This window comes from Pinus tabuliformis, chromosome 2_2 (genome assembly GCF_031772625.1).
Source record: "Pinus tabuliformis cultivar Carrire ecotype Pingquan chromosome 2_2, CPIR1, whole genome shotgun sequence".
Taxonomy (NCBI): domain Eukaryota; kingdom Viridiplantae; phylum Streptophyta; class Pinopsida; order Pinales; family Pinaceae; genus Pinus; species Pinus tabuliformis.
The window spans coordinates 1,114,126,561-1,114,141,017 of record NC_142300.1 but is presented as its reverse complement, the minus strand read 5'-3'; positions in this window follow the sequence as shown (position 1 = coordinate 1,114,141,017).

Here is a 14,457-nt window from a genome sequence, read left to right as displayed (position 1 = left end):
ATGGATTTAAACATTTTCTTTACTTATAGAAAACTTGCATTTTTTTTTTAGGTTATAATTTTTATATTTAAAAAAAATATGAAGATATTTACAATCTATTAGAATTGGTATATAGTATTTTAGTTTTAATTTTTTCAATTTTTTTAATCATATTGTTCCCTGTGTTTAGGTTGAATATCATTTCTTTACCTAGAAAAGAGTATTTTGAGAGTAATTTATTGTGCCCTCTATATATGTAGAGTTAAATCTCATAGACACAATGACCCACACAAAGACATTCAAGAACTATGTTTCAATTCCTTGCCACAAAGTAGGAACAAAGCTTCCTAAGGTTGCTGTATCTATTTCTATATGTAAGATTGACCAGATGTGTAATTTCTATGGGTGCTTTGACAAGTGCGTAGATCCAAAAAACTAATTTGACCTTGGATTAAGGAGGTGTGGGAATCACATTATTGACACTCTCACAATACTCGTATCTTAACCTCAGAAAATTTTAAGAATGGAAATTTATCTTAAAGTTTAGAAACCTTGGAAAATCTTACTAGTCCCTAACATGCAAACTATAAAATGTTTAGTGATATGTTTGTAATAATATTCAAATTTCTAATGATTTTATATAGTCTCTATAAAATTTTGACAATTTTTAAGGTAAAATAATTTTATGATATAAAATTTGGGTGAATCATTTTAGGAAAAATAGAAATTGGCAAATCTTTTTTTTTGGGAAAAAAACATAGAAAATTAGCCCATCTACAAATATCAGTCCCTAAAATTTTCCCTGATTTTAAATGTAGGTTTTTTTTTTTCATGACTTGAGAAATCATATTTTCTTGTCATTATCAATTATTTGCAATAGATATGTTCTATTCATTATTGTTATTGATAATTTTTAGTTTGCATTGATAATTTTTTCAATCGAATCATGTACCCAATGTTAACAATTTGCAAAACACATGTCCTATTTAGATATTGTTGTTGTGTTTTATTTATTTATTAGGGCTTATGTTCGTAGTTTTTTTCAATTGACTCATGTGCCCAACTCTATATTATTGTGGTAGTTATGTTCTTTCACCTTCCCATGCATTTTGTCCCTTTGTATACTACTTTTTTTGAATTAATAAGTGGAATTATTTGTCATTAATTTCCCCATCAATTTGTTTGTTTACAATTTTGATCCAAAATTTTGAATCACAACATCCATGGATATCTTATCATAACTAGCATGAACCCGGTTGATATTGTATCTACCCATGTTTCTAAAGTTCAAAGTCAACCAATTTCTCAAGCCACTCTTAATCTTGGTAAATAGTGGTTTTATATGATTCATCATAATTGTAAAAACAATTATTGCAAATTAAAATGCTTGTTGTGATGATTTAAATTACAAATCAAATTTTTGATATATTTATAGGTCTTGACATGAGACCAAAAGTTTTTATTCTAAATAGTTATTGTGTATACTTAGATAAAATGTGATATATCTAGAGCTATATTGCTATTATTTTTTAAATATATTAAAAAAAATTGAACCAAATGCTCAATATGTAACATGCATTTAATTTGTATTGAAGCTAGAAAAGGACCACTCGACTAGAGAGTACATTAATAGCACAAGTGCATGAAACATATTCTTTGGATATAAACATCTCGTTATACAACTTGATTTACTCAAATAATCGAAAATGAAAACAGGGAGTGCAATAATCCCTTGACACTCATTCTTACGAACATTGTTTCTTATCCAATCATGCATCATAAAAAGAAGTGTCAGCTACACCATATCACAAGGCATATTGTCTTTTACCTCATCAAGTTCAACTCTATTGCTAGAAGATATCTTCATTTTGTTCTTTTGCAAAAGGAATCCCAAATTGGTAATCGATTTCTTCATGCCTCATATGAAATCTTTGTTTAAAATTAACATTCTATATTTCTCTAGGTTTTCCCTTGTTTGCTATTATTTTAACACATGCAAACAATACAATTCATTTTTATTTACGTATGGCTTGTTCTTCATGTTCTTTGGGACAGAGCAAGCTACTCAATATTGTTCTATTGTCATAAAATAAAAAATAAAGAGGTGGGAAAGTGCATCTTACATAGCATGTTCCATAGTCCTCTTGTTGAATATTTGAATTAAACTATTCTCTTTGAACTCTACAGAAAAATTGAATTAAACAACTTGCCATATCTGGTCATTGAGATTTATGGTAACAAAAAATCCTTTTGCATTGCATGAATCACATCTCCAAGAAATTGATCACTAATTATCCAAGTTTCACCTATATAGATTGCAACGTTTCTTCTACAACCCAAGAGATTGTCTTTTTGACTCATTTGTCGTCCTCCTTCACTCTCGCTATACATCAATTGGAATATGAAAAGGAATTGTAATTGAATTCCGATAATGTTTAACTAATGAGCATGTTGTTGCTTTGCGATCACTTCATACTGAATTAACTTATGAATATCTTGAAGATCTTCACCAAATTACTGATGTCGATGGATATTTGGAATGATTATCTACACCTGCTTCTACTTCTACTAATTCAAGGGCTAGCTTATGGGGTCACGATTTTTTCATCAAATGGTTTTCTAATTGGTTGTTAAATCCAGTAAATTTATGGCTATTTACAAAGGGACAACCCTTTATTCGTTTCAATCAACATTTATATGGCTATCAATTCAATATTTTGTTACATAACCAGAATCCTATATGTGGCCACTTTGAACCACTTCTACAATATCGCACAACAAACCTTTTATCTCTAGTTTCCAGATCGATTGCTCCATGCATTCTTGCGAAACAATGCTCTCTTTTGATATTTGACATGGTATCCATTAAACAAACCTTATTAGAACAAGGATTTTTTATACATAGAAACATTCTCAATGAATGTCATGACTCATTGTTTAGTTCTATCTGTACATTTTCACCCCAGTTTGACATGTTTGCAATGAGAAAAACAATTGCACAGACTTTCCACAATTTCTATAGTCGAAATGATAATAGAGATATAGCATGATTGCAAAAACACCTTGATGCAAAATTAATTCAACAAGAGAAATGTGTCAATGATTGGAAAACTTATGTTATCAATTTTTCAATGCCATATGAAAATGGACATATAGAAGGAAAAGCCTTTGCAATCCAATGGATATTTGAAATACTTAATGTTAATATCTACATTTGGAATGCTATCATTAGAGTGTTAAGCAATGCTCTCACAAAACAAAAGAAAATATAGATCAACGACTTAAAAGGTATCCTCTTCGAGGGGGAAACCTCCTTTACATTACATAATTGAACAATTATTGGATGATACAAGTGATAAGACTTCCTTGGTATATATAGGAGTCTAAGGGGTCATAATATAAATAGAGCCTACATAACAATAATAATGTAAGGGTACAATAATAAAAACAGTGGGTTTCTATGGGGCACAACAATAACAATATGGGGGATATATGGACACAACAATAACAATAGGTGGCTACACTAACAATAACAATAAGGGTGATACACTAGTATTATAGGGACCTAACATGCTGCTCTCCTTCAAAAAGGTATTTTCCTCAACGCTTGAGTAGTTCTAGATGCTTTTGTATAAAATTCTCATCCTCCCATGGGGAATATTTAGCAGGTAAGTTCTTCCACTTAATGAGATACTCTGAGATTAATTGATTTCTTAGCTATTAGGTTCTTGTTTTTGAGACTGCTTCAGGCTCAAATAAGTTTTTTCCTTCTTCATCAAGTTCAGGAAACATTGTTTGAATTGGGATATTGCCATCAGTAACCTTCTTTAAGCATGAAACATGGAAAGTTGGTTGTACTCAGGAAATTTCAGGTAGCTCTAATTTGTATCCCATAGCACCAATATTTTTCAACAACTTATATAGAATGTAGTACTTATGTGATAATTTATTATCCTTCTGAGCTTGCATGAGGGACATTTGTTTGTATGGTGATGTTGACAGTTCTGGAAATCCATCAACTAAGGGGTTTCCCTGATGTGATGTCCCAATTAGATCTCACATTGTTTGTAATAGGATCTGCATCTGGAGTATCAACCCCAATGCCATGTATTTTTGTAGATTTTCCTTGGCTACAAAGTTCAACACAAGAGATTAATACACTTGTATCTTTAGATCAACAAGCGTGTATGCCTTGTGGAATGTTCAATTATGAAAAGTATCAAGGTCCTTCTACCAAAAGGGGAGAGAAAAGTGGGCCCTTTAAATACAAGTAATAGTACAAATCTAGAAAAGGCACATGAGCACATAAATAAGAATGAATCGTTGATCAATCAGTGGAATATTTCACAAGGAAGAAATGACTGTTAAAGCAAATACAACACACTTTTAACAAGATAAGTACCAAATCCATATAAAATAGTTTAATTTCATTAGTACAAATGAGATACAAGATACATCTTAAACATTCAAAGAAAAGTCTTATAATATTCACGACATATGCATGAAAATGTATCGGCTCAATGAGCTTCTAAATTAAGTAAAAGTTCCAAGATACACGAAGAGAACGAACACCTCTAGCATCAATAGTGGAGCATTAGAGTAGTCACTTGCTCCTCCAAAAAAATATCTTCCTCTCTAATGCTTGGTAGGAGGAGCTAAGGTGAAAAGTATTTTGTAGGCACAATGAGGGTGTACATATATAACAAATGAAGTGATCATTCACATCCCATGTGACTCTTGGGTTACCCTCATGATTGTTTGACTTCTCTATGACCTTTTGAATCCCACATGACTTTTTACATTACATGGATTATTCTTGGACTTCCACTTTACATTACATTTTCCAATATTGAATTTACATAATCCACAAATGATGTGGCACATGATGACTCATGACACTGATAACATGGATTACATGATGACATGGCAATGTCAAGCCCCTCTTTTCTATTGTTTTTTCTTCAATAGGAGATGTGCAATGCTTCATATTCATGAGAGATATGCTTTGTTCTTCATATCCACCCTCGAAAAGACTGTGAATCAGATGGAGCCTTCATGCAATCCTGATCTTTGATCTTGCGTTGTAATCTAGTGTTCCTCTGTCTTCTCTCCTGATGATCATCTTATCGCTTGAACTTCATATGTGTCTTTTAGGATGGTCCCATTCTCCTTTTCCTCCATCATCATCCTGTCATGATAAGATAAAGTACCTGCAACGAAAAGCCATTCATGACAAGTCGGCATCAATCCGAACCCCTAACCTAACATATTCCATGAACTCACAAATTAGCACTGGAATTGGTGACTGATTGAGTGATTGACTAAGGTATTTCATAGTTCTAGAGGCCAAGGTTTGGTACTAAGGCTTGAGACTATACAATGCATAGTTTAGGAGGGTCCATTCAAGGGATTGCACAGTTGAGGGGCTTAAGAGCTCAATTCTAGGGCTTGAGGCTTGAAGATTCCCACTACATAGTTATGGAAGGGAAGAGGGCAATGAATTAAGTATTTTAGGGACTCAAGTACTCATTCAAGATGGTTGAGTGTTGAGATTATTCAATGCACAATTGAGGGAGGCCTAGGTAGAGGGATTGCACAGTTGAGGGACTCAAGGGCTGAGGTTGGAGGCTTGACACTTGAGTTTTCCTAATGCATAGTTCTGGGAGGCAAGGATACAAATTTATTTTGAAATTGTGCAATTCAGAAACCCAAGGCTAAGTCTTGAGGATTGGGACTACATAATGTGCAATTTAGGTTGAGTTGGGGAGAAAGATTGCGTAGTTCTGGAGCTCAGGGGATAGGATTGAGCACTGAGATTGGGAAGTGCATAGTTATGGAAGGCAGATATTGTGCATTGGGCAGTGCTAATGGATAAGGATAATGCTTGAGGGTTTAGACACCTAAATTTTCAGTTCAAGAGGGGTAGAATGAGGTTGAGTGGCCCGGTTGGGGAGTTTTCCCATTTGGACTAAGTTTTGGATCAATGAGTTGAAGATGAGTAAAAGGGAGACTCTAAGAATGATAAGACACTTAGATCACTTAATGATATGAAAAGGAACACTCAGAACATATGAACAACATACTTCCTCAATGCAATGACTTGGTGATGACTTTGATCAAATGTGACACCAAAGATACACTTTGCGACAAGCGTGACGAAACTTGTGTGACAATGCTTAAAAATTTAGGAATGAGTGTGATACATGCTTACATGATAATAAAACTCATTATCACTAATATTACCCCTTGAGACAAACCAAAACTCCACTTTACGTAATGAGTGACACTCCCCATGTGAGAAGGTGACACATGTTATATGGAAAGAAAAGTGCAAATGACACTTGCAATACGCGAATGAAGGTGAGAGTGAAACATGCCAAAGTGAAGATAGCATGAGAATGACACTAATTAAAGTGAAAGAAATTAAAAGTGACACTCTAAAACATGAAAATGACACTTGCAAAAACGAATATGCACAAAATTGACAATTTGAAAAACTCACCAAAATAGAAGTACAAACGCAACCGAAAGTGAGAGACTGTTAATGAGCATGTGCACTAAATGTCAACATGGGTTACACATAGCGTAGATACTATATTGATAGACTTCTCTAGGCCTATTCAATCTTGTGTGAAAAGAACACACTCATGAATTATGGACTGAGCATGTGTGAGGAGGTGACTTCGACATTTGCAACCCAAAAGCGGAGCCCAAAATCTTAACAAAACATCATTAGCCAAGCAGTGACCATGGAACGACCGATCGCAAGATCCATAGTAGGCTTACAACAAAACTTCTTTCACTGCGATGTTGATCTGCATATTGTTTCATTTGATTCTGCACTAGAGTAAGGTTATCCTTTCATAGTTGTAGAACTTGTTGTTGATGTTTAATGTGATCTTCCACTACTTAAAACTTACAATTTTCTCTTAAAGATGATATGATGGATGGTGGATGATATCCATAAAGTGAAATAAATGGGGTCATTTTTGCAGCAGTATGGAAGGAAGTGTTATACCACCATTCAACTAGAGGTAACCACTTGACCCATTCTGTTTGTTTATCAGATACAAAGTAACAAAGATATCCTTATAAACATTTGTTCACTATCTCAGTTTTCCCATTAGATTGAGGATGATATGATGAGAAATGAGCTAATTGAGTACCAAGAGAATAAAATAATTCTTTCCAAAAATTTCCAGGGACAATCAGATCTCTTTCACTTAACATAATCTTTGGGTTTCCATGCGACTTTTGAATTGTTTCCATAAATGAATTAGCAATTGTATTGACTTTAAAAGGCCGATATAATGCACAAATGTATGCATACTTGGTGGGTCTATCAACTACCTCCATGATGACACTCTTTCATTCAAACTTGGGTAAACCTGTGATAAAATCCATTGGGACCTCCTCCGAACACTAACTTGGAATATATATTTTCCTCTTGCTATGAAGTTCATCTTTGAATATATATTTTCCATGTTTGATTGTCCAAAGATCTTGATGAGTGACCAAGGCACACATTTCTTGAATAAGACCATTGAAGCACTAACTGAGGAATTTCATGTTTACTACCAGAAGAGCACCCCTTATCATCCTAAGGCAAATGGAACAGTGAAAGCTTTCAATAAGATTATGGAGAATGCATTGACCAAGGTATGCAACATGAACAAAGATGACTAGGATTTAAGGATTCCAGCCCAGTGGTGTTGTGGGCATATAGAACAAAATGCAAGAAATTGACAAGGAAAGCATCGTTTAGGTTGGTATATGGACAAGAGGAAGTTATGCCTATGGAATACATGGTGCCCATTTTGAGAATTACGGTTGTCATAGATATGGCAGAACCTGAAATTATGAAGGAAAGAATGCCGGAGATACTAGATCTAGAAGAATACAGGTTCATAGTAGGGTTGCATCAGCAAGTGCAGAAAGCAAGGGAGAAAGATTGGCATGACAGGAGTATCAAGAAGAATACATTTTGGGAAGGATATCTTGTATTATTATATGACAAAAAATTCGCGAAGTTCCCAAGAAAATTTAAAACACATTGGTTAGGACCCTTTATCATCAATCACATCTCTAATGGTAGTGGAGTTCATCTGGTGAAGTTGAATGGTCAAATGATTCCGAAACAAGTGAATGGTAGCGGGTTGAAGATATACAAGGATGACTCTATCCCTGGAGCTTCGCACTGAAAAATGAAGGGAAGGAAGTCTTAGTTCCACCTGCAGTTGAAAGTGAGTGCAGCACTATAAACTACTCTGCAGAAAGGGACTTCACTGGAGGAAGACTATTGTGTGATACTCAGGAGTATGAAGAAGTCCAAAAGAGCTGTGACAAAGAAAAGGTGACTACACTACGAGGGAAGGTTCATTAAAGTTGTCCAGAAATATGACCATTGGAAGGAAAAAGCTATCGTTAAAAGGAAATTTTCATTAAGGGACGCGGGAGAAGAGAATTTATGAAGCACAACTGGTTATATCTAGCCCCATACCTACATTAAATGAGAAAATATTGGAGAAATCATGAGGTTGGAATTCAAATATGTTATAAAAACCATATCTCGTGCCACATTTGACACTTTGCTGTCTGGAGAAGTTGAGAAATTGCATCTAAGAGTGAAGAGAAGAGAGCTATTGTATGTTTGAGAGGAGTTTTGAGGAACTTGTTGGAATATTTGTAGAGAAAGGATTAGCGGGTATTATGGAGGCACAAGGAGAGAATGTACCCATGTCCCCAAGAAGCCATAGGTCATCGATAAAGTAGGTACCCACAAAACCACAACCACAGAAGAAGCAGGAGTTGAGACCGGCTCGGGTCTTTTGGGCAAAACTCAAAACATCTCATGGAGTAAAACACAAAAGGAATTTTGCATGAAGAAAAAAGAAGATGATGAGAAGAAGCATGTGCAGAAAGGAAAGAATCTAATGTAGTAGAAAGCACCTCAACAGATCAATGATAGTGAAGAGGAGGTTGAATTTCAACGCATGGAGACAAAGGACGAAGAGATTCCTGATGTGTTCCCACCTTACATGCCACCAAGAAAGCCAAATGCCAAGCCAGTTAAGGAACCGAAGGAGGGTAAGGCTGATATGTACACCCCATTACTACCGGAGGAAGTGTCATGTAAGGGTGAAGTGTTGGGGAAGATCCCCCAGCTAAAGATGGAAGATTGGGACTTTAACAATCAGAGCAAATACCCTCAATTTGAACCAAGTAGATATTTAAAGCAGGTTCGGTACCCAGAAAGTGGAGTCACAAGGTTGGATCTGTTCTAGTGGGTTACAGGATTGTAGAGAGCGGGCCTCTTGAATATGTTGAATTTTCCACACTTTGGTCGAAGCACATCTAGTACAATCTATGTATGACATCTCCTTGCACTGGTACATGATGGATACATTTTTCTAGGGATGAGGATCACGATCGATGAAATGTTAATCAGAAAAATCACAGTGTTGCCTCATCAGGGAAAAGACCCCGTGGAAGAATTTTTGGGAAAAATAAGGACAAGGAGATGACACAAATGATGAAGTAAAACTTCGGACTAGTGAAGAAGTCATGTGGATATGACATCAATTCCATTGATCACCAAGGAGTGTGTTTCACCGTGCACATCTTGGCACATAATATAATGAGGAAGTGCAGGCCCAATGAGGTGCCTACAGTTGTAGTATTTGTGATTGTGTAGTGCAACGTAAGAGTCTAGCTTAATTGGGTTGCCTATCTGTGTAAAGAATTTTTGACAAACTGCAGGGAAGCATGGGAAGAGGGGAAAACGTTCCACTACGCTTGGCTGATAATATTGTTACACAACATTATGTCATTGTCCCTGCACTCCTCATCCACGATCTTGGAGGACCTCTACAGTGAACCCTACATGATTTCCCACCATGAAGAAATTCCTAGTATGTCCCTCTTCATGAGAAAAATAATTCCCCTTTGCATCATTTCCCAAGAATCTTCCTTTTACCCCAGTTCTTAAGACCGACACTACTAACGAATTTCCTCCTCGTGCTGATTTTCAGAGACTAAAACTACCACTACCGTCGTATAAAGTGACTGAGACCTTTTCTAGTCATGTCGATCCTATTTTGGCAAGTTTTTTTAAATATGGAGTCGAAGCTTCCAGCTCTAGAAGCTTCGTAACGGAAGTCTAGTAGATGGTTGGGCTGGATGGAGCTGAAGAAGTCAGTTTGGGCTCCTTTCCCTTATTAGGATGGAACAAACTCAAGAGATAAGACCTTCTCCCATGATGGGAGGAACCATATCCCATCCATCCAAGCTATATAAACCTCTCTTTTCCCAAGCTAAACTAGTTTTGGAGTGAGTTTGAATGATTAGCAAGACATCTATAGCTTGTAGCTTTCTAGTGTATGTTTGAGGGAGAATAGTGTGTTTTGGTTTGGTTTGAGACTAGAGGGAAGAGGCCTTTCAACTTATATTGTTGGGGCTATCCATGAGATGATAGCAGAAGTGTGGGAACCTGGATATGTCGGAAGATACCAACAATGTCAAGGCATTGGTTGTAATATCTTTCTGATTTATATGAATACAACTATTAATTGATTTCCTACATGAAGTGTTATTTTACATCTTTATGGCTTAATGTTCCTTGACCTGTTAAGTAAGTTGAATACAATAATGTATGCTATCACGTTTGTTGTTGTTCTTTGTTTACTTGTTTCAGGTATTTGAAGGAAGGAAATGGAAGATACCTGGAGTGAGGAAGCATGATCATCACCAAGTGAAATAGTTAGAGGTAGGCCCTCTTAATTGATTCTAGCTTAAGGAGATTTTCCATAGATTGTTTGTTTGTGGCTAGACCTGCTCTCTTGGGCTAGAGGAATTGTTTGTGTCCGCATTAAAAATTTACCTGCAACACAAATTGGTGACCATACTAGGGAGCCGATCCTTCTGTTTGATTGATTTTCATTTTATGGTTTTGTGTGAAATTGTATAGTATCACCATTTCACTTTAGTTTTCTTTGCTTTGCCTAGTTTACTGCTCTAAGTCTAAAATTTACAGTGGCATGTCTGGTTTTGGCCTTTGAAATTTTTTATTTTTTTCTTGAATCCCTCGATCAATGCTCTTTTTGGCCAAACAATCATGTCGATCAAGCCTATCATTGCTATTTGTAGTTTGGCCAGTCGCGTCGGTCATGTCGATCATCACTTGTCAATTAGACAGTCGCTCTGAATCTTGTAGGTGAAGATCATGCTTTCTCCTAGACCATAACCAGTGTGTTTTGCCCTCTTAATTTCTACCTCTTAGATCATTTTTCTTGTGTTCTCCCTGACTGGAAAGCTTCATTAGCTTGGTTTATGTGCTTGTTTGGTTTGCCTTATTTTACTTGATTTTTTTAGTCTTTGGATGGTTTGTGGCCCTAGGGCATCTAGGTCGTCATCCATTCAGCTGTTTGTGTGCTCACAAAGTCAAGTTGCTGGTTAGTTTCTCCTTGCATTTTGTTTTTAGTCCTTTTGTTGCTTTGATTTCCATTTAACAAGTTTGAAAAGTTTCATTTGTTCTTCTCTTGATTAAGCATCTCTTTTCGGTCATAGATTACATTGCTCATCTTGTTCTTGATTGAATCATTGCATCATTGATTTGGAAGGAATTCTCTTTTCGTGCTTTCCATTTGATTGATGTTGATTGTTTTGAAAAAATTTCATTGAATTGTTTGTGAAAGATTCATGTTATCATTCCATTGAAAAACACGTAATTCTAGTTTTTCGAATCAATATGTTACATTAGCTAGCATCATTGAAGATTAGAGTCACATCATCATTTGTATTCGAAAAGAAATGAATTCTCTTTACTGTTAAAAGGACTAGTTGAAGTGCATTCAATAGGAAGATTCAGTGCATTTTGGAGATTTATTAGTGAAATATTTTATTCTTTGATTGTTGCATTGATTGTGTGTTCTCTATCTCTCAATTAGTATTAACTTTCATCGAAGACAAAGATTTCTTTTCTCATATAGTTGCATGTAGGAGTTTTTTCAGCTGACAGCGATAGGGCCTTGTAATTGAAACCTAATTCAATATCAATCGTTAAAATCTATTGAATTAACCTAAGGAATCATTGAAACCTAACAATCACATTTAGAAGGTGTAGGATAGAGACGTGTTCCCATGTCTTTAAACCTAGCAGTTGTCATTCGCTTCAACACTACAGAGCGCTAGTACATACTTGTGCTCCCCGTACCTTTGAGTATATAAAGGGAGACCCCATTAGGTCTGCAATCCTTTATCCATAGGAAGCTGAGTCTGTCACCTTGTAAACATGACACACAGAACACAACATTTGGAGAGATTGCCTACCCGTACTTCTCGGTTTGCCGGGAGGTATTCTGCAGTTCACGGCTACCTGGTAATCCCTTTTGCCTAGATTATCTTGAGTAGTCATTTTGGTATTTTTGACTCTTTAAATTTAAAAGATCACCAAGTGCTTCTCCATTCAAGCTTGTTTTAAATTTGGAAGCGACTAGAGTCACCTTTCATCCTTTTCTCGACTCTTAAAATATGAAAAGGAAAAGTTTTGTTTCAGTGTCCTAAAATTAACTACCCATGAAATATTCCTCATTAAAGTTATCTTTCTTAGTGATTCTTTAGGGTCATTTCCAATGGCAACATTTCCAGAGTCTACCAGTCAAGGATTACCCTCAGATGGGAATCTTGGTCCTTTTCCTTCTTTTGGAAATGTCGGTGATCCTTATATGGCAACATTGTCCCTCCCTAGGTTAACCATTGGTTTACCTATCTGGTTATTTTCGACCTCAATGGTCCTAAGTGTCCCAACTCTTGTTCAACTATCTCCTTCATCTAAACCAGATCACGTTGATTCTAAGGTTGAACTCTCACCTTCTTCCCCTATTCTTCATCTTCCCCTTCTACTTCGCCAGGTGAAAGTTTGAAATCCAGTATCCAGGAGGCTAAGAAGAAGAAGAAGACGACAAAGAAGAAGAAATCATATAAGCGAGAGGTCAACCGTGTAATTGTTACTTCAAATGCACCTCCTATAGACAAATCTTTCGATCCTCCATGGAAGGTAAGATTCCCTTGCAAGCTATGTAAGGGTGACCATCTCCTTCGAGACTGTCCTAGCATTCCCAGAGTCTTAAAGGTATGGTCTCAAGACCTGAATCAACCATCCACATCGACCTTTGGAGATCATGATGATGTTGCACCCTCGGTTAGCGATGGTAAGAATAAAGGGAAGATTGGATTCCCTTGTAGGTTATGTGAAGGAAATCATCTTCTTCACCTTTGTCCTCTTATGGATAAAGCTTCCAAATTTTTGGAAAACCTTGCCGCTCCTCAACCCCAACTTCCTATTGGTTATTAGAGGCTTTCTTCTGACCCTCTCCCGGTTAGTAACGAGATTGACTTGGATTCATCTCTTTCCCATCCTGTTCTTCCTGAGCGAGACTCTCTTGTGTCTGTTCCCGACCACCCATTGGTCGAAAAGAGTGTCGACTTGGCTTTGCCTTCAGTTGTTCACTCTGTTCCCAAAGAGAGTGGTGATCATACTGCTCATGTTCTTCTCATCTCCTCGGATTCTCATGAATCGAAGACTGACCCTCCCATCCCAGTTGTTCAGGAGAGTCCTTCTCCTATTCCTGCAGAGCATGGGGGAAATCATATTATACCCCCACCAAGTAGTTATGTCATTTCTTTTGATTGGATTCAATTGACTATTTTTTTCCTCCCACCTTATGTGCTTTTCGAGATCAAAGTACAAGCCTATAATATGGTAGTACATGGAACTATATTAGATGAAGGTTCATTTGTTAGCATCATGTCTTCAGCTGCTTGGCAAGCTTTGGGTTCCCCACATCTTGTGCCTATCACCCAGAATCTATTGGCTTTCAATGGATGAACCAACCAACCCTTAGGGATCCTTTTGAATTTCCCTATTACTTTGGGAGGAAAGACCATCTATATAGATGTGATGGTAGTACAAGGTCCTTTAGATTTCAATCTTCTCCTTGGACATGACTATGTTTATGTCATGGGAGCTTTTGTTTCTTCACTTTTCTGTGTGGTTTGTTTTCCATACAAATGGAGAATAGTGATCATCGATCAATAGTCATTCATTGGTCACCAAGTGCCTCCTATGCAACCATCGTCCCCTATTGGTTCTTGTTTGCAAGCAGTACCCTCCCCACCACAGGTCAATTATGTGGCTACCCATTCTGTCTCCACATCTGCTGATGATCACGCAGATGGTATAGTACATTATGTATTGGGGTTATTGGAACCTGATCTATCATTGGTACCAGTTGACATGTATTCCTCCTAAAGTGTGGTTCTCCCATCTAGTGAGGGCCTCTTGGAAGCCATGTTCTCATATGGTCCATGAACAGGGGTCAGAGGAAAGTTCCTTGTCTTGTGTCAAGCTCCTTAAAAAATGAAACAAGGGTTGTGGAGCAGAGTTCCTTGTCTTGTGTCGAGCTCCTTAAAAAATGAAAC